The 12,976-nt window shown below is 34.1% G+C and overlaps 1 protein-coding gene across 31 annotated transcripts in view; it reads left to right on the top strand.

The window, feature by feature from the left end:
- TBC1D5 (TBC1 domain family member 5) overlaps positions 1-12,976 on the top strand; it is a 682,585-nt gene that overhangs the window by 120,632 nt on the left and 548,977 nt on the right. For 9 of the 31 annotated variants that reach the window (XM_056800283.1, XM_056800299.1, XM_016426453.2 and 6 more), the window contains 2 exons: positions 4,118-4,209; positions 8,410-8,490. The exons of 16 other annotated variants lie outside the window; for them this stretch is intronic. The gene's annotated coding sequence lies outside the window, so the exon portion shown is untranslated. The remainder of the gene's footprint in view (positions 1-4,117; positions 4,210-8,409; positions 8,491-12,976) is intronic. 6 more of the 31 variants (XM_056800302.1, XM_016426455.2, XM_007505139.3 and 3 more) reach the window with 2 other exon arrangements.

Here is a 12,976-nt window from a genome sequence, read left to right as displayed (position 1 = left end):
ATCTTAGAATGTATACTGTCAATTGGTTCTAAGGCAGAAGAGTAGTTAAGAGCTAGGCAATGGGAGTTTTATGACTTGCCCAGGATCACATAGCTAGGAAGTGCCTGAGGCCAGATCAATATATATATAAAATTGGACTTGAATGTTTTTAAAAAAAAGAATAATTGTTCTAGTTACATAGCATTTAGTCCTATGTATAAATTAGGGATTCAGGAAACATTTGATTGATAAAAGGCAAACTTTTTTTTTCAATTTAAGCTTCTTTCACATGACCCTTAAATGAATGATTATACTGAAGTAAAAGTGGTAGAAGTTACTGTTCTCAAACTTTAGTCTCCATTTTGCTCTTGTAAGTAGCATAATTAATGGAGCCATGATACTTTGGTATAAAAATATTTCTATAAGTTGTTAAGTCTATTTTACTTGACTTGATGAAGAAATTTATTGATGTAGAAGAACTTCATTTATTTGGCTTCTTGCCTTTATATTTATTTATTAATTAAAAAAAAAGTAAAACCTTTATCTTTTGTCTTAGAATCAATAGTAAGTATTGGTTTCAAGGCAGGGGAGCAGTAAGGGGAAGTCAATTGAGACTGAGTACTAGAAGTGTCTGAGGCCAAACTTGAACCCAGGACATCCTAGCTCTAGATCTGGCTCTCTATTTGATGTGCCTAACTGCTTAATTTGTTCTTAATGAGAGATTTTCAGTTGAAAATAAATCAATCTAATTTGATTAGATTGGTTTATTTATCATGGGGAATTTGACAGCTGAATTGTGAAGCCAAGTTAAAGATACAGTGTTTCAGACATGCATTTATTAATAATTTTTTAATGTTCTCAGAGATCTAGTAGTCATAGACATATGAATATAAAATACTGATTTCACAATCAACAAGTGAAAATCAGTTTCTGCTGTTGCTTCTTCTCCTCCTCCTCCTCTTCTTCTTCTTCTTCCTACTGCTTTTCCTTTTCTCTACCTCCCTTATTACCTCCTCTTCTTCTTTCTCGCTTCCTTATTCTTTCCTTTCCCCTTACTCCCATCCCATATTATAGAGTCACAAAGGTTCAGTGATTTGTTCATTGTAATAGCAGAAAGCGAATATAGTTTTTCTTTCAACAAATTTGTGAAGTAGGCAGAATAATTAATAGGAACCACTTTTTTTTTTCACATGAGGACACTGAATTCAGATAAATTAAATGACTTGTCCAAAGTTACTTTGCCAGTGAGTTACTATACAGGCATTGTTTCCTAGTCCAAAAGAGGTGTTTTTTCTCTTTATCTAGGAACCTAACCACAGGTTTGAAGGTTATTTCAATAGTAGAAGATGCTCCAAGTTCCAACAGACTTTTGGAGCACAACTTGTTTGTAAATTATATTTTGAAATGTTGGCATTCCTACTTAAAAAGTTTCGCATTTATTGTTTGGAACTTGTAATTAGAAATAATGTATTGTGGCAACTATGATTTTGCCAAATTATTTTACCTCTCAGAAGCTCAAATTTCCTATATGAAATGATGGTGGTATTTTAAAAAATCAATGTTCATCCCTATAAACTAATGAAAACAGTTATTCCATCTTCCTCAATGCAAAATCCTGAGCAAAAAAAAGCATTAAATTTTTTTTAAAAGTACAATTGTAAATGTGATCTACTATTTTTGATTAATTTCCCATCACGTTAAAACTTAGATGATTTTGTACTGTTTCTGTGGTCAAAGAATTAATTTCTAGGTGACTTTAATTAGGCTGATCTTTGGAGGGTAGACCTACAGTCTGTTGTCTGCTCAGATTCAAAACATTTTCAGCTTCCCTGTGTGAAAACTTAATAAAACAGTAAGTGGTTATTTTATGCCAAGCATTGTGCTAGTATAGCAAATACAAATGCTAGAATATAGAAAGATAGTCTCTGACCTTAAGAAACTTTTATTCCAATGGGGGAAGATAGCACATAAAAGGAAGCTGAGGGAGAAGTTACCTGAGTGAGAGGGATAGGGATGGCAAGATAGAAAAGTGATGAAGATGATAGTGGAGCTAAACCATATTAGAGGTAAGCATTAGTGGTGGTTCTGATGAGAAACTCCTTAACTGGAAGAGATTTCTTGTAGAAAAGGAGACTCCATCCAGACAATGAGAGGATTTCGTGAGGAGTGCATTATCACGAGGATGATAATAGCACCTACATCTGTTGAGGGTAAAATTTAGGGTTGAGACTGAATATATTATTTAGTGGTCACCAGGGATTTAAATTCTATATCCCAATTAAATACTCAAGTCAGAATGCAATTTTATGGTGGTTTATTTATAGTAGAAGGAAGAAATTAAGAAGGAGAAAAAGGGAAAAGGATAGACGATCTGCTCTGGCCTGGCCTGGGCCAGGGGGAGTTCACAGGTCTCAGCTAAGGGGCCTTCCCAGAAGATTAAATCTAGCTTGGCTTCCAGCCAAGAGGCCTCCTCCAAAATGAAGGGCCTCCTTGGAGACTGGTGCCTTCAGAAAGCCAGGGAAAGAGGACTCAGCCTTAACACTCACCATGTGGTCGACTAAGGGAAGCATTCTCAGGCCTCCATGCTGAGCTCCTCCAGGCTCAAGTTCCAGGGCCAAATCTGCCAAAGGCTGCAAAAGCTCCCTCCCATGAAGTGATGTGAAATATAAAGGCAGTTTTTTACTTCACTTCCTGTGTCTCACATGTACAAACTTGGTGTAGGACAGATTAAGGGGTCAATCACTCGTCTCTGATTTGTCACTTGCTAGCACAGGCAGGTCACAGACCATCGTCCCTAACAGTTAATCCTTAAGTGGGGGTGAATACATTCCTGGTTGCTGGAATTCTGAAAACTAAGCAGGATGGAATAAATCTAAAATTCACATATCCCAAGGTTTTTGAGGAACAAATGAGGTAATGTAGAATGCTTTGCAAACCTTCAAGACCTATATAAATTGTAGCTAATATTCTCATTTCTATAATCTAGCACAGTGCCTGATCTATGGCAAGTGCTTAATCAATCCTCATTTCTCTCCTTTAAAGCCCTACCAAAATTTCACCGTCTAAAGGAAGCTTTCTCCAATCCTTTTCTCTTTTATTTCCTATATATCCTATATATAATTTGCTTTGTTTTTATTTGTTTGCATGTTGTCTCCCTATTGGATTGTAAGCTCCTTGAACACAGAGACTGTTTTTAACCTTTCCTAGAATCCTTAGCACTTAATCTAGTACCTGGTCCATAGCAGGAACTATCCAGGTACTTAATGACAGTCTGATGGTATTGATTTGACAGTACTAATTAATCAGAATATTCTTTTCCTTCTTCCCAGTAAAGTAATTAATGACAGTGCATTAGATCCAGTCATTGAGACTCCAGTAGTTTTTTTTTTTTTGTTGTTGTTGTTGTTGCTATTGAGTGGTCAGAGGTTGCTTCATCACATCTTTCTTGTTTTTATTTTGATGTATTTCTGGGTTCAAATTGGAGAAAGTGAGGCCCAGATCCATGATCTTATTTGTCTACAGAAATCCTAGGGTAGAAACACACTGTTAATGTAGAGTAACATGGTAGCTATTCTGTGTTTGAAACAGAACTCTTGATCGAATTTTCCTGAATCTAGGAAGGACCCTTTATTCTTCATATCATGATGTCTCTCATTTTTTCTTATAATACAAGAAAAAGTTGTTTCTTTCTTTAATGTTTTATTACTATACAAATGATTGCTTTGTATCAGCTGTGTGCTTATTTTTACACCCTTCCTCTTTTTAAACTAAACTTAGCCCAAATATAAATCCCCTAAGGGTAAGGACCTTTGCTTTCTTTTATTTTTTACTATCTTAGTCCTAACACTAGATTATTATGTATATAGTTGGTAAGCTAGTCATGATTTTTGAGACAAATTTGTGGTTATCCTTTGAAGACTTCCTTTTCAGGTGTCATGGAACTGTAACAAGAAAGAAATTATTTTAAAATTGATTGTTAATATTATACTTTTATTAATTATATATGTATATATACATATATACATATGTATATACATACATACATATATATGTGTGTGTATATATATATTAATAAATGTTCATCATTTACTAGTAAGGAAGGACTGATTTTCATTTAATAAATTTGTTCTTTTGCTAGTGTCTTCTGGAATTTCCTGGAAAACTGTTGTTCTATTGACGTAAAAGAATTACTTTTCTAATAAAAGTTAGTAGTTTACTCCCTCTTCTCTGGTAAGATTTAACACCTTATTTTAAATCTATTTCATATCTAATATTAATTATTCAGCATGTAAGACACCATGTAGTGCATATCTCTGATCCATTCATTATAGGTTAAGTAACTTTCTGTAATTCACACAGGTCCACACATACTTAACAAGTATGAACACTCTTGTTCAATAAAATAACAACAAAAAAAAGAAAATAGCAAAGCCCAGGTCTACACATATTTAACAAGTATGAACACTCTTGAACCATAGAAAGAACACTGACCTGGAAGTTCAGTGTTCAAGTGGTTCAAGTGGTTCAAGTCCTTGTCCCAGCACTGTGTTCAGTTAGCTGTGTATCTTTGGAGCAGCCTGTCGACTTTAAGTGAGCATCCTTATTTGTACATGCAGCTACCCAGGGAATTGAAGTAGGTAGTATTTAAAGATTTTTTTTCCATCTCTCCATTTTTTTGATTCCTTGGTAATTTCTAATCATAGAATTTAAGGGATTCAGCACAAGATATGAGAGTGGATTTAAATAAAATAAGAATGAGATTGCCAACTATTATTTTTATCAATAGTCATTGTGGGTAAGAGTTTAGGGGAAAATGAGTTTTGTTTTTTATGAAAGAATAGCCTTGTTATTCAAGGTTAGCAAACAAAATATTAGAATATCTATGGGAAAATCAAGTATAGAAAATTCAAATAAGTATGTAAATGTTAAATTTTTTCATATTAAACATAAGAATCTGAATATTTATAGATTTTTTTCCTGTAGATGATTTTTTAATAAATTGATTGTCTGTTTTGAGGAATGGGCTGGCCTGTTGACTTTTCTAAGAAGTTCTGTGCTCTACTACTGTTATGTGATACATTGGTTACTTTGGTAATTGTAATGGAACTATGAATTTCTGTTTGTTTCCAGATGGAACTTTAATCTGGCTTCTGATTGAGCTTAGTGTCCTTGTAGAGTCTCTAAGCATCTGTTTTGGAAGTACATATGACATTATTCAAAATTTGTACCAAATTAAACCACCCTTGGGCTATAATTCAATTTTTCTTTATTGAGAAATATATTGCTAACAGTTTATGGAATAAAATAATCCTATAGTAAATAAATTATTTATTTGCTTATTAACTGTTCTTTAAAGTTCTTGATTGAATTACAAATAGATTTAAGAAAAGTTATTTGAAGATTACAGTGTTTATATAATATGACAATATCAAAGAAACAAGTTATTTTTAAATTTTTTATAAACTTAATACAAGCTGCAATTTATTATTTTCATCAAGATTTTTAATTATAGCTCTAGCAATACAGATTTTTAAAATTTATTATTTTTGCCTTGGACCAGAGAAATAAGTTATATAGAAGAACACCATGCTAACTTAAATTTGTTAAATGTCCACTGGCTTTTTAAAAGTCAAGTAACCTTTTTTTTTTTAAACAATTCCACCTTAGAATCAATACTATGTAGTGCTTCCAAGGTAGAATTGTGGTATGAGCTAGGCAATGAGGGTTAAGTGACTTGCCCAGGGTCACACTAGGAAGTGTCTGAGGCCAGATTTGAACCTAGGACCTTCCGTCTGTAGGTCTAGCTCTCAATCCACTGAACTACCCAGCTTGCCCCTAATAACCTAGTTTTGAAAGAATTGATTTTAGTCTTTGGGACTGAAATTGTCCCGGGCTTAATGGGAAAATTAGGTGAAAGATAGGTAAAATATTTTCATAACTTAACATTTTTCACGGAAGGTGTGAGGTAACTTGTGCTCTGCTTTTATGTTCCTCTGTCCAAATGGGACACAGTGGAGTTATGAAGAACAAGATGGCTTCAGTTCTATAGACCCAAAAGATATTCAGCATATTTACCCACACAAATGTTCAAAGAAGGACATCCATATGGCAATTTCTAGTTACATAGTTAGGACATCAAAGTCATAAGTAATATATTTTGCTTTCAGATTTGGCTTAGTTTCTCTGCAAATCCTGATATGCTTATGTACATTAGGGTTTCACATGTCTTTATCTGAAAAATAGTATTTCTACACTACTGTTTCTTCTCTGCTGATTCTTCTGCTCCCTTTGCTTTCTTTCTCTCACCTATTGACATTCCTGCAAAATCATCTCTTGACTTTTTTTCTCATTCTATGGAATGTATCCCTAAGGAAATTAGTGAAAATCTACTACTGTTTTATTTTGCTTATGTTTGTAGGGATTGCAAGAAGCTAACCTTTTAGCTTGTTAAAAGTCTGAGGAATGGAAAGAATAAAACCTAGGTCCCTTTTCAGCCTCAAAAAAAAACAAACAGGAAAACAAACCCACCCTACAGAAATGTGGGGCATTGATAAGTGTGTGAGGAGTCAGAAGAGATGAGACTGAAAAGAGAACACAAAAACACTTTCAGATTTTGAAAGACTGAAGCAGGTTTCACAAGAAAGAAATTGAAATAATTTGGAGTGAGCCTGTAGAAGAAAGTGTCAGCACCATTCTTCTGATTTTGAAGGCTAGTACTACAGATGGAATAATTTTTGGAATAGTATACAGTGAGGAAAGTATGGCAAAATAGCTTTGGTTTGTTCTACATATTATTTCTAATTTGAGTTTTATTCAGAATCAACTTCTTATTCTAGCCCATTTTCTCTAGCAGATTGCCCATCTACAGTCCTCACCACCTACTAATCTCCTTTCTATTGACCATTTCCCTATTGCTCATAAAAATGCCTGTGTCCAACTTGTTCTGTTCCTCCCATTAATGACTAAGCTCCTGTAGAAGACCATCCACAATTTATGTCTCTGCTTCCTTTTCTCTCCTCTTATCTTGCTGTTATCTGGCTTCTGATCTCACTATTTGAATGAACAGCTCGCTCTGAGTTACCACTGTATTCAGTTTCCAGATCCAATGGGCAGATCTCAATTGTCATCCTTGAACTTTGTGCAGCCTTTGACACTGTAGTTCATCATTATTGATATTCTCTCTGTCTTTCTCTCTCCCCTCTGTTTCTCTCTCCCTTATCTTATTCTTCCTCCTTCCCCCCCTTCTCTCTCCCTTTTCTCTCTCTGTATCCCACTTTCTCAATATCTTCTTGCTAGTTCTTCCCCCAGGTTACCCCTACTAACTATGAATATCCCCCAAGGCTCTGTCCTGGACTCCTTTGATTTGATTTGGTGACTTTATTAGTTCCCATCAAGTCTGATTTTAGACATCTCTTAGCAGATGGTGTTCAGATCTATCTAGCCTCACTCTCTCTCCTAACCTTCAGTCTTCTATCTCTAGCTACCATTGGACATCTTATTCCCTAGCTAATATTAAACTCATTGTGGTTAGACTGGAAGCCATTCTCTTTCATTCCAAACCATCCACTCCTCTGAACTTCATTTTCCTACCCAGGGCACCACCAATTCACAGTAAGTCAGATCACAGCATAGACTCATCCTTGACTTTCATCTTCCCTCATATACCTTCATCAGTTACCAAGTCCTGTCAGTTTCCCTTGGCCACGTCTTTGATAACATCTTTTTTGATATACTTTTGCGTCCTCTGTAGGCTGGCCTACACTGCTGTGTATAGTTTCCAGGTCACTCTTCCTTTCTGGTGTCTCCCTTTGGTCCATTACTTACTCTGCTCCCATGCTTGGATGATTTTCCTAAAGTTCAAGTGTGACCATTTACCACCTCTTGCTTCCCACCCCTTCAAAATTCCCCAATTTTTTCTTTTAAAGTTTTTATACCTTGGCCTTCTCTTGCCTCATCAGTCTTTTTGTACTTTACTTTACACTATGTACTCTATCAGACACTTTATTTCCATCTGACACTGCATTTTCACTGACTGTCCCTTATGCATGGAAAGCTCTCCCTCTTCATCTCTTGGCTTCCCTGGCCTCCTCCAAATTGCAGGTATAGTCCTACTTTTTTCCTTAACCCCCTTAAAACTGTTATAAATACAAATCATAAGTAGAAATTATTTTAGCAGCTGTCCTTGAAGGTATGAGGGCCCAAGGTCTATGCTGTCTGTGTTAAGGATAAACAGGATAGATAGCATAGAGATAGGTAAGGCAAAATTTGGTTTATTGGATAATATGGGGTGAAGGAATGAGGAATTGAGGGTGACACCAATGTTATAATTCTGCGTGACTGGTGCCTTTGGAATATGAGAGATTTTTGGGGGAATGGCAGTGAATTCTATCATCAGCATGTATGTGATTCTCTGTGTTTATTTGTGCACAGGGCTTTATGTCCATATCATTGGATCCTTACAACAACCCTGAAGAAACTAGGAGTCATAATTAAATTCTAGGAAATCAACAGGTCAGATTTTTTTTCATTAAGAATTCAACTTTGTCTCTTAACTAATTCTTACAAGCTATATCCTGACTTGTCTACATTAGAAAATTTAACTGGGTTGGTAGGTAAGTTTACATTTATACCTAAACAGCTGTGAAAGTAATATGTCTTCACAATTGTTTTTTAATATTCTATTGTCTTTCTTTGTACACAAAGGAAAACTCAAAGTTTCCTTTAAGACTATTTATATCTTTTAATATGTATGGATGAAAGTTAATTAGAATAGTTTATTCTTTGCCTTTCTATCTTGAAAGACTTAGTATGACTACATATAAGATATGTATCAAATTAGAAAAAGATCAGTTACCTTCAGTTACTTTGAATGGGAAGTCATCTTACAGAATTCATACGGCTAATATATGGTATGATTTTTCTGAGACTTGTGGTTTAATTATATGTTGGCTCATTTATGTTATAGAAATAAAACTGGACTATTTGCATAAACTATACAAATAGACTGAAAGTTTAAACTTTAAATGTGTATTTGTATAGTTTATACAAATGGTCCAATAATACTTGAAAAAATTTGATACAGACCATTGAATACTGACTTTTTTTTTATTTAACCAGTATGAAAAGTATTAGGTTTTATTCAGGAGATCTTCACTTTTCAATAAGGAACAACTTTTAATCCTTTGGAATTCCAAGGTGAAAAATTCAAGGAGGATTCGCATTAGTTTCATTTTGTTACTGAATGATCAAGGTCTCCTGAAATTAAATGGGCTAGAAGAAGAAAAATATTCTTTAGTAGAACATATTTTGAATGTCAACATGATACATGTTTTAAAACCATGGTGTATTTTTCATCTTGATAAAGCTGTTTTTCTTGGCCTTGATTGTTGACAGACTCTTACCTGTTTTTCTCATTTATAAAGATAAAAGGATACTGAATTCCTTGAACTTGTCTGTACTAATTGTCCTCTAACCCATGCATTGTATGTTGTATTGTTTTGGTCTGAATTTGATTAGTTTGTCTTCTTGAGATAGTTTAGTCAGCACCTATTAAAATACCTTATATATAATATATACTTAATTAATATTCTTGGATGGAATTATATTCTAACAATTTAAGAATTATTTTTTATAAATTCAAACATTAAATACTCTAGAAGGAAAAGTTTAAGCATAATTTTAAAAAAAGATGTAATTGAAAGTGAACTATGATACAACAATTCATATTTCAGAATTTTTCATTTTAGGCCCAAGATTTATTTACATATAAAAGATTTATAAGCGTAATGTAGTTCAAAGTAGAATCTGTCATGCTTATATTTGCTTAATTGGTGTGTTTTGTTTTATATCAAGTGTAGTTTCTTTATTCTTGCACTCTTTAGTGAAACTTTCCTGGTATCAAATAGTAAAAACAAAACAAAAGAACAAAAAACCCCCAGGTAAACAAAAATGTTTAGCAGAATCGAAGTACCCATTGATTTCATCTGATATTGTAAGATAATTTTCTGTACTTTTGCCTACCACCTGTCCAAATGAAAGGAGGAAAGAATGCACATTTCCCCATCTATTTTGGGAGGCCAAGCTTGCCCATTATAATTGTCCATTGTTCAGTTGTGTTTTATTGTCCTTTTTGCATGTACTGTAATCATTCAGAATAATTATCCTACTTATTTAAATATGTATCAGTTCACATAAGTTCCCAAGTTTCTCTGAATTTTTCATATTCAATTTTTTAAGGCATAATATTCTTTTACATTTTTGTACCACAATTGTTAGCCATTGCACTGGCAGTGGCCATTTTGTTTGTTATAGGGAATCCCTGTTACTGGATGATTCAGCATCTGAATCTTCAAGTTATAAGGTAATATTTTATTTGGCTCTGCCTTTGTCATTTCTTTGGCATAGGTATATGTGATGAAGAAACTTCCTCTTTTGATGTAGATCAGCTCTCCATCTGTAGTCTATATTTTTAGTTACCTGGGAGCATTTGCATAGGACCACCATCCACTATGTATCAGAGACTGAACTTGACCTAAGCCTTCCTGATTCAGAGGTCAGCTATCAGAAAACCCTACAACCATTTATACAACCATTTTAAGAAGTGTAGGAAAACACAAGTCTTCATAACATAAAAAGATTTGATATCAGTTCCTCATCAGATATTCCATACAAATAGTTTTCCCTTTTGTTTGTTCCCTTTTAATCTATCTGTATTTATTTTGTTTTGTGCAAAAGTATTTTAATGTTAGTAAAAGAAATTATTGATTCTGTCTTTTGTGAACTTCTTAATTCTTTATTTGGTTAAGACTCCCCCTTACCATTTCTTATCCCCCCAAATATGGTAAAAAATATAAGTGATCCTTTTTTTGTTTGTTTTAAAAATGATGTTGCTATGCATTTCTGGTTCCTCTCTTTCTCATCTTAGTTATTGTTTTCTTCTTTCTCTAAAAGATTTTGATTCACTTTTAGGGAAGCATAAATTTGGTGTACAAAACCATAAGTAAAGCTTTTTCTAATCACCTCCTTCTTAATGAGTATTTTTAATATTTAGTTCTTTAGATCCTTTCTGTCTATTAATGACCTACTTTGGTTTTTCCCTTTTTTTACCTCAAATTGTCATTTAAAAATTATTATTTATAAAAGAGATACTTGATTTCATTGTTGTCTTTACCTTTTTTGTATGTCTTATTTGCAAGTCAAGTATTTTGTTCATGTGTGTGTGTGTGTGTGTGTGTGTGTGTGTGTGTGTGTTGTTTTAGAGAGAGCGAGAGAGAGACAGAGACAGAGACAGAGAGAGACAGACAGAGATAGAGAGAGAGAAGAAACAGGGAATAGAGAGGGAAAAGGAGGAAGAGGAGGTGAGGAAGGAAAGTCCCCAATATGACTCTTACTCAAAGTTCACATTTTTTCATGGAAGATTAGGCCCAGTTTTGTTTTAAGTTTTGGAGGGTTTTTATTTATGCTGTTTTATTTTTTGAATATCCTATTCCATTCTTTCCTGAGAATTTTCACTGCTGTAGAGTAATATGGCCTATATGAATTGATCTTCTTTTGTAAGTAAAGTACTTTTTCCTAGTTGATTTTGAGAAGTTAGAGAAAAGGAACGAATTGGAGGAATGGGAGGAAAGGAAAAAGAGAGAAGAGGAGAGACTGAGATTTGGGGAGGAGGCAATATATTGAATGAGGGCTCAAATAGGAGCCAAAAACCTTGTTGAAATGGATATACTTGATATAGCATAGGAGTGCATTTATCTCAGCAGAAGACCTTTCCATTTGTTTTAATCATAAATTTTAGGTAGTGGCTTGACTTGCTCTAAGTGGTCGCCTCATGAACAGGAGTAGAGTTCCTGACAGCTGCAAGCCGCCTCTGGGCATCTTGCTAAATTTTCAAATATAATTATACAGTAGACTTCCTTTAACAAATTCTGTGTTCCCAGCTATAATTATAACAGCTTTTCTTGCCTCTAGCCTCTTCTTTGTCTTACTTCTTTTCCTCTATATCTCCCACTGCTGGTTAGAATTATCCTTTAGTGATGAAGGATCTGAGAAAAGGTAGAGCTATTTATTTTCCAGTCCATACCTATTTTCCTTCTTTCTCACCCATTTTAAGACACATTTTCAGTAATAGGGAATAATGTTTTAAAGTATCAAACTTGCTAGTTCAAGATTAAAGTATTTTTAGTGGCAGAAAAAAGCTATAGACTGCTAACAGAAACTTCCTATGCATTATCTGGGATTCAGTCACAGCTTACATGGTACTTAAGTTAATTGTGAAAGAAAATCTTTTGCTTACTGTTTCTGATGATCATTTAGAGAAGACACTACTTTTTCAATCTTGCACCCCAAAATAAAGGTATGCATGACAAATTTTGGAGTTTTAAGGTTGGTAAAGTTTTATAGGCTCAGGCATCCAAACATTTGTGGTTATTCAATCATGCTTAGTCATGGCTGAGTCTTTATGACCTCTTTGGAGGGGGAGATTGGGGAGGCGGGGTTGAGAGTATTTCTCCATCTCATTTTACAAATGAGGAAACTGAACCAAACAAGGTTGAGTGATTTGCCCAGGATTACACAGTAGTCTGAGGCCACATTTGAACTTCTGACTAACTGTCCAGCATTCTATTGACTCTAAAACACCAATACTGCAAAAATTTCAGTGTTGTATGTGAAGACTTAATGATCCTCTTTACCCTGAAAATATCCTTCTTGGTAATTAATAGAATTGAAAATATGAATTTATTCTTTTTATAAATATAGAAATTTGAAAATGATCAACTTGGAAAAAGCTCTGTACTTTCAAATTTATTTTCTAGGTCATTTAATCATTGAGTTAGAGCCACCTAAAATGAAGCATTAGTGAACATGCAGATACAGATATTTTTTGACATTTTAATTTGGCATTTAGGAAACCAGAAAAAGAGTTCTTTTGATAGCAAATTGTACTGGGATTGTTTGCTGATAGAAATCCTCAAGACTAACTTGTAAATGGTGGAAATAT

Source organism: Monodelphis domestica, chromosome 5 (assembly GCF_027887165.1).
Source record: "Monodelphis domestica isolate mMonDom1 chromosome 5, mMonDom1.pri, whole genome shotgun sequence".
NCBI lineage: Eukaryota > Metazoa > Chordata > Mammalia > Didelphimorphia > Didelphidae > Monodelphis > Monodelphis domestica.
Note: the sequence above shows the minus strand (reverse complement) of the source record. Positions and strands in the feature narration are given on the sequence as shown.